The sequence below is a fragment of the Xylocopa sonorina genome, chromosome 5, assembly GCF_050948175.1.
Source record: "Xylocopa sonorina isolate GNS202 chromosome 5, iyXylSono1_principal, whole genome shotgun sequence".
NCBI classification, from domain to species: Eukaryota; Metazoa; Arthropoda; class Insecta; order Hymenoptera; family Apidae; genus Xylocopa; species Xylocopa sonorina.
In genome coordinates, this window is record NC_135197.1 from 6,497,586 (window position 1) to 6,514,105 (window position 16,520).

The following is a 16,520-nucleotide window of genomic DNA, read 5'->3' on the forward strand; positions in this document are numbered from 1 at the left end:
AGAAAAAGAGTGGAAAGGCAGCAGAAATTGCCGAGATTTTTACGCCAAGGGAATTTAAATAAATCGTGCCACAGTGGTCGCTGGCGAAGAAAATAGAACGAAAAAAGCTGCTTCATTGCGCAGTAATTTGATGGAAACCTTGAACGTGAAACGAATGGCGAACACAATACCGGCAAGGGTAATAGGTATTAGGAGTAGAAACCGATCAGCGTAATAAACTTGGAGGTTCTGCGATTATTACGTGATCGCAAGGCCGGGGAACCGATTGGCTACCGTCGATGATTACATTTCCCCGTTAATTCTCTTACTTAATACCCCCGTCGAGTAAATCGACGCGGCAACATTTTAAATCGTACTCCGCGTCCTCGTATTCTATCGTCGAGTATTCATCGTGATAACGAGGCGAAATAAAAATCGCAAACAAGTATGAAAATTCCAGCTAGAATCGCGAGGCGTCCCCGTTTAAAGCTTCTGAATATTTAATACCGTCTAATTGAAATCAATTACGAGAGAGCCGTCGGATGATCGTCGCGAAACGCGCGGCACAGCGATCGCGAGCGTACGTTCGAAACGGCCATAAACAAGTGGAGAAACAGGAACGGGATAAAGGCAAGAAACGAACGACTAGCAGCGCTACCCCTAACAGAATCGATTAAGAAGCCGCGGACTCGATGATTTAGGGCCCGCGCGGAGACATTCCACGCGTGTAATCCTCATATTCGCTCCCCGTTCGAGGATCACGATCTATCAGCGACTCGTAAATCACGCGTCGCGCTGATGGTCTTCGATTCAATTAACAAACCGATGCGATTCGACTGTCTCGGAAGCACGCGCGCGCTCGACAAAACGCGGCGTCGTTTAACGCGTCACGCGGACGAAGCAAGAAAAAGGTGGGAACGGGTGGGAAACGAAGGGAAATCGGTGAATAGGTGAGAGAAGTGGTACGAGACGAGGCGAAAGGAAGCACCAGACCGCGGGATGGTGTGCGAGGGGGTCGGAAAGTGAACACTCCGACTATTAATTATCCGAGCGGCTGCGAGAGAGCCGATACGCGCGTATAAGCGTCGACGTTACATAAGTTCTACGTGACTGGAAGATATTGCACCTCGTGGCCCGGCGATACCGAGGTCTTGGGTGTCGAGGCTTAAGTTCATCTGGGTGAATCTGCCTACCGGACTCGAATATGATCTCTCTCACGGAGCAGCAACGCGGCCTTCTGAAGATTCCAGCCGCTCCTGCTGGCCTTGAATCCATCGAAGAAGGTCAGATGTTAGTGCCGGCAGGAGGCTGCCACTTGATACAGGCGCGATCTCCGTCGTGGATCGAGCTTCTCGCGATCTATCGACCGATACGTTGATTAAGTGCTGGCTGTCCGGTGCATTAATTACTTGATCAATGGGCGTAGAAGCCGCTTGGTAGGCAGACGTACCAATAACCATAATTGATTGATAAGTATTCGTAGAACATTTAGGAGGCGTGGGTATTCGAAATCATTTCTAGACTGTAACGAGAGTTCCTCGTAGTTTCGCGGACTTCCTCCTCCTCCTTCTTGCTCGATGCGATAGTCCTCGGGTCGCGCAGGTAATTCACTTTTTCCCCGGCTTAAAGACAGCCGCGCGCGGCTATCGTCCCGCTAATTTGACGAGCGATTTCGTAGCGACGACAGTGAAAGGCGCAGCCATAAAGTAAATCAGCGTGGACACGAGATCGAGGAACGGAGGGGTACAAGTTTACAATCTATTCTTCCCACGAGAGGAACGCGCGCGCCTTGTAATACTTGATAATGATCCGACAAGGATCCAAGTAATGATGCTAATGGCACTGCGGAATGACAGAGATAATGACGATGTAATGCGAATGTTAATGTATCCTGTGGGCGGACGTCGTAAAATTGGACGCAGGGGTAACAAAGGGGATCTTTCCGGGCGCGCGGCCCTCGAATTATAACATCGCGTCCGCATAAAACTCGCATCGCCAGATTACGCTCCCGATCTTGCAATCGCTCGCGCTATTTTATCGCCCCGATGACTAAGCCACGTGAAAGCTGGCCCATCTTTATGGAAGTAATTAACATTCCGAATGGTTCTTTTAACTGAAATCATTGCGACCGCGCTGATAATAGACGCCGGTGTAATTGCGATACGATTTAAGGCGTATAAAAAGATACCGGCCCGATTTAAATAATTGCTTGTAATTTATTCCTACCCGTACACACGAGCGTATCTGTAATTTTCTGCCCAAGGTTCTACAAATATGTACACTCGTTTCGTCGAAACCACGCCCGCGTCTTGCTAACGCGATACAATTTCTGAAAAATCGTTACGCTGATAAAGGAACTCGTACGAAAAGATTCACGCCAGTATAAAGATCTTATCTCCTAGACAAATATACCTAAACAATTGCTCGAGTACGCGTTACAACGCGTACAATTTTTTCTTTGAACAACGTGATTTATCGACCTTCGAATTCCCGTCAAATTTTTATACTTGTGCTATCTCTCCACCCAGAGGATCCAAATTTAACATACTGTCGCACAATCGTTACATCGCGCAAGATAATACCTCGAAACTTTGGAGTAAAGAGAATCACGATCGTAATTTACCCCTTTAAATTCTCACGACGCGTTCTCCACACCAGCGAGTGTCTCGAGAGCACATTTATTTACCATTAACGTTGGGCTAAGGCTGAAATAATCACCTCGCCGGAGCGTAGTGAAAGCCGTAACGTAACTTCTGCTGAAAAGTTCCCAAGAGCAGTCGAACCGACGTTGGACCGGCCGTCACCTTGGCCGCTAAAAAAGCTCGTCGGGGAAACAACCCCGGGTGAACCGCGTGCCCCCGCGGTCGGATGGAGCGGGTTAACGGAACATCGGGCTCGTTAAACTCGTTGCATCGCGTTACGCGCGGGCTGCACGTGCGATCGTTAAAATCTTCCGAGTTTTTTGCCATTTCGACAGTGGCTCGGTTCGGATCGGGCTTTCACGCGCCGCGGGGCGCCCCATCGCTCGCCTCATTTGCAGCCGCACGTGTATCGGCGGCCGATACCGCGACACGAGTAAATCACGGGTGCAACCGGGCGCCTCTGGATTCCGTCGCGCAAATGGACCAGATGAAAATGGACCGAAGGAACGGGCTGCGAAGTATAATTAATGCCCCGTTCGCACCGTCGCCGCTTTTACAACGGCGGCGACGATAAGTGGCGGAATTATCGCGGGACGCTGAACGCTCCCCCTGAAAATCGTGTCCCGTAAATTGCGAGCCGAACACCGTTCGACTTGAAACTTGAGGATAAAAGTGTACTCCTCGCCGTCGAATCGCGTTCGAACTGATTTTCAGTCTCGTGATTAAAAGCCGAAGGAGTTTAGAAGAAGTAATGTCTGTCTGGTATCTCGGCGATAGATTCGCGAAAAATATAAGTAGATAAAGTATCACGCGAGTACGGGTGTTGCAGATTTCAAGGTATCGTTTGTTATAAAACGAAGAGATAAAATCGAGGAATGCCGCAAATAGCGTACCTGGAAAGGAAATGTCAGATGAAAGTTATCAGACCGACAGTTAATAGAAAGCTGGCCACCTAATAGCCTTCAATATTCCTGTTGCTTTGTTGGAGGTAGCATGGAGAATCCAGGTTGATGTACGTGCGGTTTTGGACTGGGAAAGAGGTTGAAAGGTGTTGACAACCTCGCACCATAACGTGCTTACAGTCATTTTGCTATAATTTACCATTTTCACTGCCGCAACAGCTATAATCATCCCTAGATTAAAGTGAAATTCAGGAACATAACGGGCCAATGACATTTAACACCCACAGGACACCTCGCCTACGTCTGCAGATGCATCTGAAATATTTGAAAAGCAAATTTCTCGACGCACATAAAAGAAAAAGCACCAAAGCTGTTCGCTTTGCTCTCAAGGTATCGCGACAAAGAAATGGCGGTATCATTACTCATCTCGAAATGGAAAATCTAGGAACGCCTGACAAATAGAAGAGAATTCCATGCTAAATCGGCACCGTTCCGTGTCACCATCCGCAAGATTTACCAAAGCTTCCACATAATCGACCGCGTTTCTTATTGCCCCGGCTATATTACAGACTGTCTGTTATTCGACTTGATATACAGCACAAGGCATTTATTGTCGCGCGCGTCACTTATTCATTTCAATATGCACGCGTTGCGGCCCGATAAGGATACTTCTATAAATCAACCGGCAATAAACTCGCAGCCGATAGGCGCTCCGTTATAGAAACGAAAAGAAACTCAATTCTCACTGACGCTCCGTTTTTCATCATCCGCTAACCACTCCGATACACATTTCTCTAGTCGCAGGAAAGCAGTTGGTGTTTTCAACGCGGCGTTTTACGACGCTCATTACGTATTACAACTCGTTATCCCGTTTCTAGGAAGCGTCGCGTTCTACGTCACATTTAATCAAGAGCAGAAGTGAGAATTTTTACCGGAAACCAGGTGAAACTCGACGACCGCCGGCTGCCGCGCGTAAAAACGATCGATCGACGAACGAACGCCGGGTAGCGGGCAGAAAACCCTGGGAAATTAATAGGCACATCGATAGATAAACAGGATAGGAGTACAAGCGGACGGGGATGGTGGAAAATAGTGGACCGTTCGCCTCTAGCACCGCGGAAGACAGCAACTAATTGCTCGGCGTTGTCGCTACGCGTGTACGTGACGCACGTGTTTAAAGGGTTTCTGGTTACTAGGTGATTTACGACCCGTGATAATGTCGCGGGGAAGGCTTTGCACGTCTTTTTCAGTGCACTCCGGACACTCGTAACCGTTTCTTGCAATCGTCCGATCGGTTTGGCTAACCTTCGAACGCCAGAGGCGAAGCTGGCTGATTTTCCATCGACGAACGCTTCTCTCGTACGCTTAACTCGATCAATTATTTTAGAATCTGGAAAATTCAAAAATGTAGACTCAATTGTTGAGGGATATCAGACTCCAATTAAGGCTCCATTTTATCTAGTGGATAAGAATGTTAATTATCGATATCTGTAGCTATGATTATAGCGAACATTGTTGCAATTTGATACGAGCTTAAAACTTTTGTTCAAATGAAACTACGGGATAAGAGAACCGATAAATGTATCCGTATCGCAAATGTGTTACAGGTTCGAGTAAATTCAATCACGCGTCGTGCATTATTTATCTCCCTGGCCATCGTCGAGACCATTATTCATTTCTCCGTTGATCAACGCCGGCAATCACGTTAAATTATCAAGATTCTTAACTTTCTTCGTACTTTTCCACTCGACGTATTATCAAGCAAAAAACAAACCTGTATCTTTTCCCAGTTAACGATCGAAGAAAGTGCAATCCGCAGATTCCTGGTGGCTCTTTCGTCGTAAACAAATTAATCTGCCGTACAATTACCAGTCAGTAGCGACTCGCCGCGAAATAAGAAATATCTGTCCGACAAAGGAAAAATCCAAATCCTTTCGTTTTTCATCGCACGGGCGACGTTAAATCATTGTGAACCTGGTGAAAATCGCATTACTCCGCGGGTCGTTAGACTAAAAAGGAGATCCCACAAATTTCCCGCCGTCCACGGATCGAAATACCGTCCGTCCATGGGTATTAAATCGCGATTAATTCGCGGATATTAATTAGCCGACGGACGGAGTGGCGTCTCCAAACGGTCCCACAAAAAAAGGACCGGTCCACGACTCGTTGAACCAACGCCAGATAAATCTTATATAATGCCGTGGGCTCGCTCGCGCGTTTCCGCGTGTTTCGCGTGCCTCCGTCGAGTATTTCGCGAGGTGATTCGAAACATCGGATCAATGCCATCGGCAGCGAGAGATCATCGAAATCGTAGGTCGCTTTCCCCGTCGTGGACGCGCAGACCCGGTGAGAACCGTCCCGTCTTCCCACGATAATCAGCTACCGAGGAAAGTGCAAGGGAAACGAGCGAACGACGACACGATTCATCGCGAAGCGGACGATCTCTGATCGATCGGCTGGAAAAATTAGAATCGTCCTTCGCGGAACGCGACGCTTCGCTCGAGAGCAGATGGAACCATCGATTTTCGAGAGAAACGCTCGAGTGGCGATGTACTTCCGGCACAGGGTGCCTCGCGTCCTTCCCGCTGAAACGATCAATCCACCGATTACCACTGCCGTGAAATTAATTAGCATATCTACGCATTCAATATGACCAGCAATCTCGAAACCCAATCACTAGCCTGAGTCAACGCCAGATGGTTTTACCAATCGTCAAATGGTATACCATACGAGTATGCCAACAATTCATCAAATATTTACCGACGCGATCCTTTCACCGTTTCCATTTTCTTTCAACAGTTTCTCCTCCCGTTCCTTCGCGTTCAATTACTGGATCGTAAATCACAAGCCCAATTTCGTTCCGCGAGCGAGCTATCCGGACGACGATCGACCGTGGTGAACGGGAAAGCCGTCGATTAGACGGTTCTTCCGGGAGTCTTTTCGGTGGTATTCGAGAACGACGCGAGAAGAGGACGCGTCGCGGCGGTCGAAGTGTGTCACTTGCACTTGCCGCGATCGACCGCGGCGACGAGAGAAAACCTGAGAGACGATACACCCGCGACGCCGATCGCTCGCGCGGAAGTGGGTCGAGAAGAAATAGCCGCGATGCGTGCGCGCGGATCCACGCGAACGAAACGGCGACGAGGCAGCCGCGATCGAGGTAGAAATTTTCATCTCCGTCGCTCGGATCGGTGTCATGACGCACCGTGCACTCCGGATCTCGACTCGTCCCTGTTTTCACCGGACATTTTTACGATTACTGCCCGGAATTATCGCGCAACCGGGGACATTCTTTTTCGACAACTCACGCTACGGGGATCTCCGAATCACCGCGACGATGGAAATCACTTGCCTCGAAATGGCGCGACACCGAAAAAACCTGGTAATTGGCGATAACGCGTATGTAGAGACACGCGTTGATCGCAAGCGTTCATCTCTGCTAACGTGGAATAAGAATTGATGCGGAATTATCCTGTATTTCGGATGACAGCTTCGAACGCGTCTCATTTTTTGTTGCACAGAGTTCGCGAGGAACGGTTATCGGTTGTTACGAGTACACCACTCGCTTTTAAAACCAAGGAGCCGTCTCAATTAGGAGAAACTCCCGCAGCGACGGACTTTCGAATTGCCTAGAAAATGGATTTTCTTTCCACGCTTGGGGAGATATTTACGGACGATCGCGAGATCCCCGCGGTTTCATCACTACTCCAGTGAAATTACTATCAATTAAACGCGGGTCCCATTGTTCCTATAATTGCTTAATTGTCCTCCAAGATTAAACGCGAGGCTGATGAATTCATCGCATTCCATCGCACGACTCCGTTCCTACGGGAATAATTAGAGAAAAAATCGTGGACGCTTACTCGATTGTCTTCGTAACGATCTAACCGCGATCGTTACCGTGGTCGTTCAGACGCGTACGATCGATCAACTTTCAAAAGTGTCGCTGTAATTCGGTGGTTTCCTCGTTTCGCGATACGTTCGTATCCACGAGTGCGATTGTACGATCAACCTCCGTTGATTTCTCGATCGACAGCTCGAGTCAACGATGAAACGAACTGTCTAGAAAATCTACGAGCGTGTCAATTTCACTGATCTCATCTGCGAAACAAACAACGCTACAGTACTTGTTCAAGCTGTGTCGATCGAACGGAAACGCTCGATCTAGATTGCATCGCACGATCCTAACTATTCGTGAAATGCGTTGAGAACGTTACCCGGCAGGAATTACAGCGGAACGATAGCTAGGAAAAATCAAACACGTTGAATAAGCGACAGTCTGCTGTAACATCGTATCGTGCAATTCATTCCAAGTAATTCCACGAGTCACTCGTAACACCGCGAATTAACCGGCTGATAAAATTACTATTCATGCCCGTATCCACTTAACGTGTATTGTACGACTTTCTAAACACCTCGGTTAGCAACTTCAATCGGATCTATCGAGATCTCGAAATCGCATAAAACGATTATAAAACCAGCGATCAGATGATTAAAATACAATCGTACCGCGATATCGGTAATTACGAAGGAAGTATCTCTAGCGATTAAGAGGGTGAGTCTCGAGTCAGAGGAAGACTCGACTTCTCAAGTTACTGGCATGTCGAAATTCCCTGAAATATCTAACGAAACTCCCGAAAAGCGAATGATAATTATAGAAGACAGAGATCCATTTATCCGGAGTGGCGATCACGCGGAATCCGGGCCCCTCGAACCTGGTGGCCGACGCGACGGATATACCAAGCGAAATATCAACGATCTTTACGACCCCCGTTCGCGTCGAAGGGGATTCAGGGTGGAACAGGCGTGCTAACGCCAGAAATACATCGCGGTCACGGTGTACGGCTCCACACGCTCTTACACCCGTATTTCGGTCTAGGGTAACGCGGAGAAACACGTGTTCGCCATATGGCTCTGTGTGTTCCTCGTGATTTTTTCGGCTGACCCGGACCTTGAGAAACGCGTCACAGAAGTTCGCGCGTCGCTGAATGATCCTCCAAAAATTAGAAACAACCTAGCGATTAAACGAGATCTAACTGAGACTCGATTTGATCGAATCGCGTAGCAGGAATCGAGCAATTAAAATGATTTATTCGAGTTACGATTGTATAGTTCACTCAAGGATCGTATTGTTCGAGTAACGCGTTTCACCAAGACGCACGATGAAGCGGAGCTTTGTGCAAGTTCATTAACCGTGAAATTCCTCTATACTTCGTTAGAAAACATTAGAAGAAGAAGTGATGCGTCGCATTCTTACCAACCCTCGATTAAAACGAATGTATTACCTGCTACACGGTACGTTAAGTGTCACCGGGTCCCGAGAATGTAACCGTCCCAGCATCCCTGTGAAATTTAACGCTGACAGCTCGCACGATTTACACTCGAACGATCGAAAATGTTGCACACTCCACACGCGACCGATAATTACACGAAAATATGAGCTAAATTAAGACGTTCGTGATAAATTCCAATTAATCGAGTGGAACGGCTGAGCGACGTTCCTGGATGGCAACGTTTCGCCATCAAAAACCCTTCCAGCTTCTCCACCCCACCCTGCCGGCTATTAATAGACACCACTTTGGCAATTTGCCTATCATTTCATTTCATTCATGTTCCTGTTGCTCAGGTTAGCGAAGGTAAAAATAGACCTGGACCAGTTACGATAGCCCCTTAACCAGAAATTACTACGTTCAGGAGCAGAGTCGAACGATCGCGATAGCTATCGTTCGTACGATTTATTTATTTTGTTTGTCCGTCGATCTTTCACCAATCGACTGGTATTCATCGTCTGCGAATTTCAAAAGATCGAACAACGAACGCGGCGAGGCAAGATCGCGTGGTCGTCAATGTCGACGGGGCAAAAAAGTACGCGCCGAAAGAAACGTATGAGGTCAGTACGTCTGGGAACGTTAGCGTGGCATTGACAGCTTTATTGCCGTGATTCGAAAGGATATTCGACCATATGTCCGCCGTCATAGAGTATGAATAATTTTGCATTGAACGCGCATGGCAGGTATTCGAAGGTGACACACTGTGAAGGGCGATGCATGAAAGGAAAAATCGGGGTACACCGACGCCAGCCTCGATGGCGATACCGAACAGGAGGATCGCGAGGGGTCTGCGCTTCGCGAGTGCGCCATCGGACGTCCGTCTGCTCGATTAAAAAGTAACAGTTTCCAATTCGCACGCGATATCGCGTTATCGCGATACAATTACGATAAATGGTGCTCCCCTTTAATTTACCAAGGTCTAACCGCGCAGAGCCATTAGCGAATAGCCGTGCACGAGAGCTAATTGCGAAGGTTCGTACGATAGACCGCGTTAAAGGCGAGGAGACGACACGAGGTAGGGTAAGAACACGTTAAATCGCACAGGTGCGGGTCGACATATTCAGCACGTTCTTGGCGAGCAACGCGGCCTTTCTCCGTGACATTTCAAAGGCAAGAAAACAGACGTAGGTGGAGTTCTTGCATCTTTCATTACGACGCAAGGACGACCGGCTGCGAGGAGCCGATTCGAGATCCTGCTCTACGTACTGTTTAACCTCCGACCATTTTTTTCGCGTTCCCGAAACCTGTCGTGGATTAAACGGACGTCGATATTGATTTATCGATTCGACGGTGGAAAAAATCAAATTACTTCCAGTTGGATCGCAACGTCAGGATTACATACGACTTTGTTTAACGTCCAAGTACTTGGGCGGTCGAAGAACAAAAAAAAAAAAAGGCAACGACAAGTGGATACGCAGCGTCATAAAGTTACGCGTAGGTATTCGGTTTTACTTTTATAGCCTCGCGTGCAATGATAGTACGATTCGTATCAGCTACGAAACAGCGAACAAGATTATGTAACGATATCGCTTTGTACAGCGTTTCGAATAAAGCGATATTCCGCCACTGTTTTTTGCGTTACACGAGAACACACAGTGAGTCATCTAACTGGACGACCTCGCATTATTGGTGAATAACGCGAGAGGCACGTACCTGTTTCCTGAAAAATTTGCATTCCTCGTGTATCCAAAGTACACGCCATAATAGTCGACACAAGGAATTCGAGAGATGCAAATAAAGTCGTTCAAGTTCCATTGAAACGCTCTGAACGCTCCGATTATAAAAGTAGAATGTCATTTTGAAAAATTCTACAACCATTTGATCGCGTGCGAGCTTACAAAAGGTTTCCGAGCATGCTCTGTCGAATTACAGCATTGAAACGCTGACAAAGCTACCGTTACGACACTTCCCCGGATTAGTGACGTTTACGATTCGGTCAGCTGGTTATCCGGAAAAGAAATCGCAACCGGTTGTTGCGTAACCCGCGCGATCGACTAGACGAAAAGACACGTTTCCAGTACAACCGGTACAGAACGTCCATGTATTTCGTCTACAACGTAAACGATTCCCTAATTTAATTGTGCCTGTGCAACGTCCACGTTCAAACTCGTTCAACTCCGACCAGAAGAACCGCTCCCTCACCAACGATCCCTCGAGAGAGACACTCTCATCGTCCACCACGACGCAACCGACGCCGCAACGCGTGCGTTAATTAAACCGTCGACGAATTTTACATAATCGAGAACGTTCTGTGATTACCACCTGCTTTCACTCGGTTTGTAATAACACAGTGGCAACAGTGGCCACGGAAATTAACGGAGAAATAACGAGCGTAACCCGTTCGACGCGTACAGTTCAGGACGCGTGCTCCCCGCGACGTGCCAGAAAGAAAGAGAAAGCGGAACAAGGGGTAGGTTATGGAGTCCCTTTACCAGAGTCACGTAAGATTCGAGCCGCGTACGTCTCCCGTAAATCCCGTCGATATTAACATGGTTTCCACGTCGATTTGTCGTAACTCGAAACGCGGAGATTTTTATTTCGTATCGATATACACCAGGAAAGGAAAATATGGCGTTACGCAATTCTGGCAGCGGCGCGATGCCAGATTGGAAAATGAACCACTCTCGGGACTGGTAGCGGGATTTCAACGATTCGCACAAGCGTCGAATGGTTCGAACCGATTTTTCATCCCCGTTTCGACGCGTCCGCCCACCCCGTTCGCCACCTTGTCCGCGAGACAGTGGATCGTTCTGCGAAACAACGCGAGTGGGGACGAGCGATGGTGACTTTAATTACTTCGCGGAGGCTCGATTAATGGCGCGTCTAGACGGCGGGTTCTCTCGTAACTCGCGTCGAAAATTTCTAACGACTCTGACAAATTGCACGCTGCGTAGTTTGTACCGGTGTCACCCGGAAAAATGATGCTTTTCACCCTGTGTGTTGGCGGGATTTCAAGCGTACGGTAGAATCCACTGCTCTCCCATAAAGCTCTGCCGATTTCCAAATGATAAATTAGCGAACAGCCACGTTTCAATTAACGTTCACGCGGGGCTCGAATTGGCAGACGAACGCGGATTCCACGCGCGGATGCTCCAAACGCGAGGCGTTATCGCGTAGATCGCATGGGCTGAATGAAACGCTCGGTATCGAACAATCGGCGCGAGCAGGAGTTTAAATCTTGGATCAACCTTTCGAAATCGTACGGTTCAACTGCGTCATCGACGCGGCTAGAACGCGCGCCATGGCTGCCAGGCCAAATAAGATCCGAAAGGCAGCGGCGCGAGTCAGACGAATTCTAAACAAACGGGTATCAATCAACGCGTTGGATTTCTATGAGATTTTTCGCATGCAACGCTCGTTCCCCTTTTGTTACGCTGAAACTGAAACGGCGACGGCACGTTTCCGCGCACGTGTGTACGAGAAACTCGTCAAGGATAACAGCTACGAGGAATCACGACTACCAGAAGGATCGTTCTCGAATCGCGAGTCGCGGGGCAGAAGAAGGAAACGTGCGCGCGTTGCTCCATTTCGTCCATTTCTGTAATTAATTCGCTGTCCCTTTGGTGGAGTTCAAATAATCCCGAGTGAAATTAAGAGCAGCCAGCGGACATTCTGCGTTTAATTGACCGCGTAGTTTTTGCTTCTTTGGAAATACCATTCAACGGTCGATATACGCTCCGATACATTCTGTGGTTCGAGTTTCGTTTGGTTAAATAATTCTGACCAACAGCCTGGCTACAGAATAAGTAACAATGTTTCTTTAGCATCGACGCAGCAAAAAAACAACGAAAAATAAACGTAATTAAACCTGCTAGCATACTGCGTAGTTAGCACAGACAATCTGAAAATAATATCGATCGTGTTTGTCTAACCAGCAATATTGGAATAACCTTCGTAGGTCTAGCCGAACGATTGGCAATATGATAACACAGCTCCGTGTTTTTCTTAGCCGAACTGTACAAAAATATTATTCCTCTCTATTCACGAGTCACAATAACGCGTCGTTCGTTTCCTGCTATTTCACGTGAAAAGGAACAATCGCTGGGCTACGCCAGAAGGATACTTCTAAACGCAACTCATCCGACTCGTACATTCGAAAAGAACGCACCTTCGCATCGCTTCGTCCACGGAATTATTCCGAACGATTGACCTCGCGCAACGGATAGATTCGTCGAAGAAACCAGCCCTTCCACGAATGGGAATTAAGCGAGGTGGAAAAAAGAAAAATGCAAACGAGAGAGAAAAGAACGACGCGAGCGCATCCAGGTATCTCAGGCGAGGAATAATGAAGGGTACGCGCAACAAAGGGCCAAGAGGAACGAACATACGAATTACGAGGCGGGTCAATTATCCAGCCTGCACGACCGTTAATCCAATTTACGAAATGGCCGGTCACGAGCGTACCACACGCGGCGCGTGCGACAAAAAGGAGTGCGGATCGCGGTTAACCGTGGGTGGAAGGACCCACCCCAGCGTTTCGGGGGTGCAGGAGCCGCACACGCTCGAATCCAACGCGACGGCGTTGCTCTTCTTCTCTATTCGAACGCAGCAAGCAAAATGAAAACAGCCAGCCACGATTCTCGAGCTTCGAACGATTAATTTTATGCGAGCGGAGTGGATCGAGCCGATTTCGAATTCTCTAAACCAGTTGGCCGCGACCAGTAATCTCTCGCTCCACGATTCCTTTATCTGCGGGTATATATTTGAGCTAGCAGATACATTTGAACGCGATTAGATAAGAGACGGTGCAATGATACACGATAAAGTGGAAATTTGTTTGCAATTAGATTGGAGCCGATTTTTCCGGAGCCAGACTTGAATTCGAGGAAAAATCACGAGATACGTGGGTAGCAACGATCGATTCCTCGATAGCTGGTACGTCTAACGCGCCAGCAGCTGTATTTTGATGGTAATATCGATATTGTCCGAGTACGTGATATATTTCGGAGCACGGAAGCACTTATCAAGTTCAATAAAGTGTGTTGACAGTTTTACGAACAAAGGTGATAAAAAAACTCTGCTCCTTTGTACTTTGTGCGTCGTCGCACTTTATTGACTACCAGAGATATTATTTATGGCATGTACTAGTCGCATTTTTTGGAAAAACACGGAAATGCGTTAACATAATGATAATTGAATCGCATGAACGAATACTCACCCTTTCTAGGGACGGATAAATCAATCGAGGTACGTCGTCATGCTCCGCTCCAAAATAATGTCAACACTTTCACTGGGATCGATTCTTGCAATTATATTTTATCAGGGACGTAGTGTGAAACGAAATGAAACTGCGCACAAACTATTACCCTTACGACGCACTCGAAACTAATGTACGAATGTCAATTGTCGAACGTGGACACGAATTCGAGGGAGCAACAGCACTGAACTTCCGTGAGGTGAATGACGTAGACGAGCGAATGTCACTCGAGCCTGATCGATCGTTCGCGAGCACCGTCACAACACAACCTCCTCGTCGAAAGACGAACGATGACTGAGGATTTAATTATTTCGCATTTGAGAGACTTCCCCACTCTAGAGCCACGGCTGCGCAGTCGCGACCTCGTGGTTACTCTACGCGCGTTCCTTCGATTCCTTTTAAATTCTGCGCGTATTGCCTTTCGCGCTCGCTTATCGATCGACATTTAAAAACCGCCATTACTTTTATTTTATCCCTTAGAAAATTCTTGTCAACTAGTGATATATCGACCACAGCTAAAAATACCCGTTTTCTTATCCAAGGTGACCAACGATTTATCCAACCATATATTATTTATAATCGCTCGCGTCTATAAATCGAACAAATCCACCTTGCACTGCGCGCTACCTCTTTTATATCCACGTTCGATAATCGATAACGGAATCGATAATTCTGCCGTCGTGAACCAATTAATTCCGTCGGGCATTGAAATTGAAACATCACAGCCGGGCTTAAAATTGAATGGAACCAACACGACTGTATCCAGCTGGCAGACAAATTGCGACGGCCGCCGCGCACTTGCACGGCCCGATGCGGCGTAAATCTCGCCGCTCGTAAAATTCATCGACGCGCGATATGTATATTCCCGCGGAAACGGGGTACAAATCTCGCGCTAACCAGAGGACTACCGACGCCGACGAGCTACGAAACCGACGCCCTATAAATCGCCGCGCGAGCACGTGGAATCGTGGCGCGCGAGCAAATTAGTCGCGGCCGAAAAAGAGCGGAAGTAAGAGCGGCTGGAATAAACGACGCGACGCTGGCGTCGTTTCGTAACGCGGACGACGTAGTATCACGACCCACATTCGACGATCGATAAATTGCATTTCGAAATTCTTCGTTTGGTTTCGTGTAACTGCGAGTAAATTTCCTTTATTACCGTCTCGAAAAACTCTCTCTCTCTCTCTTCTTTTTCGTTACTTTTTAAAGAAACGCAGAAAACATTGGTTGCGCGTAGAGGCTGGTTATATCGCGACGCCAGCAAACCGGTCGCGTTCTACCGCGAAACAAGAGGTGAATCGGCGGTTTAAGAAATGTCTGGCGTGCGTTTCGTGCATTGGCCTCCGACGTAATGCATGTATTACAGAAAGCAGACAGAACGAAACAGATAGGGTCGGCGTAGATCGTGCAAACGATCTGACGGCGATGGAGCCGCGCACACCGAGCAAGATCGCGGCCGCACGATCGGCCACGGGACAATGTAATCGAGACGATAGACCAGATAACTCGTAATTAAAGTTTCCAGATCGATCCGTGACTCCGTGGAATGAATTAATTACGGGTAAATTGCGCGATCGCGTTATGTAACCGAGCCGTGGCGATTTTGTCGTAAAAGTAAAAGGGATCGTGTTCTCCGTTCAATTTATCGATTCGTTCATTGGTATATCTCGCTCGACAGTTTTACAGCCGGGGGTATTAAACGTGCTACTAGTTTACCTACAATAGAACGACTTATTTCATCAGCAACGGAAAAAAAAGGAGGGATACGATTCGAGAGAAGATGAGAAAGCAGGATCACGCGTTACGTTGGCCAAAAAAATCGGAACTGGTATTTAAATATCGCGTATCTATATCCTCCTAACTAGAGAACATTTTCTCGAACGGCATTCTAGATAATCAATGTTGCACGAAACAGCCTCGTACATCCACATAAACATCGATCTACAGATTACTTCAGACACGGCGCGCAAGTTGTACTCCTACGATTTTCATCCGATCGAACCGTTACCAAGCCTAATACCCGGCTGCTTCGTTATTATGCACGAAACCGGCAGGCAAACAAGCGTAACCGAAACGGTTCCGAGTCCGGTTCCTGGAATCGGAAAAATCCCGACCGCCGATGTCGTTAATCGTAATCGATAAAGCTAATCAAATCGCATGCACCGGCGCACGAACGGAACGCGCGCGCGGAACGATTCTGCGATCCCGATAAATCGCAATTAAATCGCGGCGGAATTAACCGGTGGAAACGGTACCAGCGGATCTGGGTCGTCGAAATTTTCTTTCGTCGAGCGCGCGTCAAACGCGAGCGCACGCGCACGTGCGCCGCGACCCGTCACGTGCGCGATATGAGCGCAATTATGCGCGATGTGTATTGTCGATTTCAGTTTTGGGTCGCGGAGGAACCGGAAGCCTGGACGGGGCTGGAATTTCAATCAGTCGAGAATCGTCCGTTACCGCGTTGCGAAAT

The 16,520-nt window shown here is 47.8% G+C and overlaps 1 protein-coding gene across 4 annotated transcripts in view; it reads right to left on the minus strand.

Annotated features, from left to right (window-relative positions):
• Smash (smallish) overlaps positions 1 to 16,520 on the minus strand; it is a 114,285-nt gene that overhangs the window by 36,949 nt on the left and 60,816 nt on the right. Inside the window, exon 1 of one of the 4 annotated variants that reach the window (XM_076895233.1) lies at positions 14,012 to 14,107. The exons of the other annotated variants lie outside the window; for them this stretch is intronic. The gene's annotated coding sequence lies outside the window, so the exon portion shown is untranslated. Of the gene's footprint in view, positions 1 to 14,011; positions 14,108 to 16,520 lie in introns of those variants that run through there. 4 annotated transcript variants of the gene reach the window in all.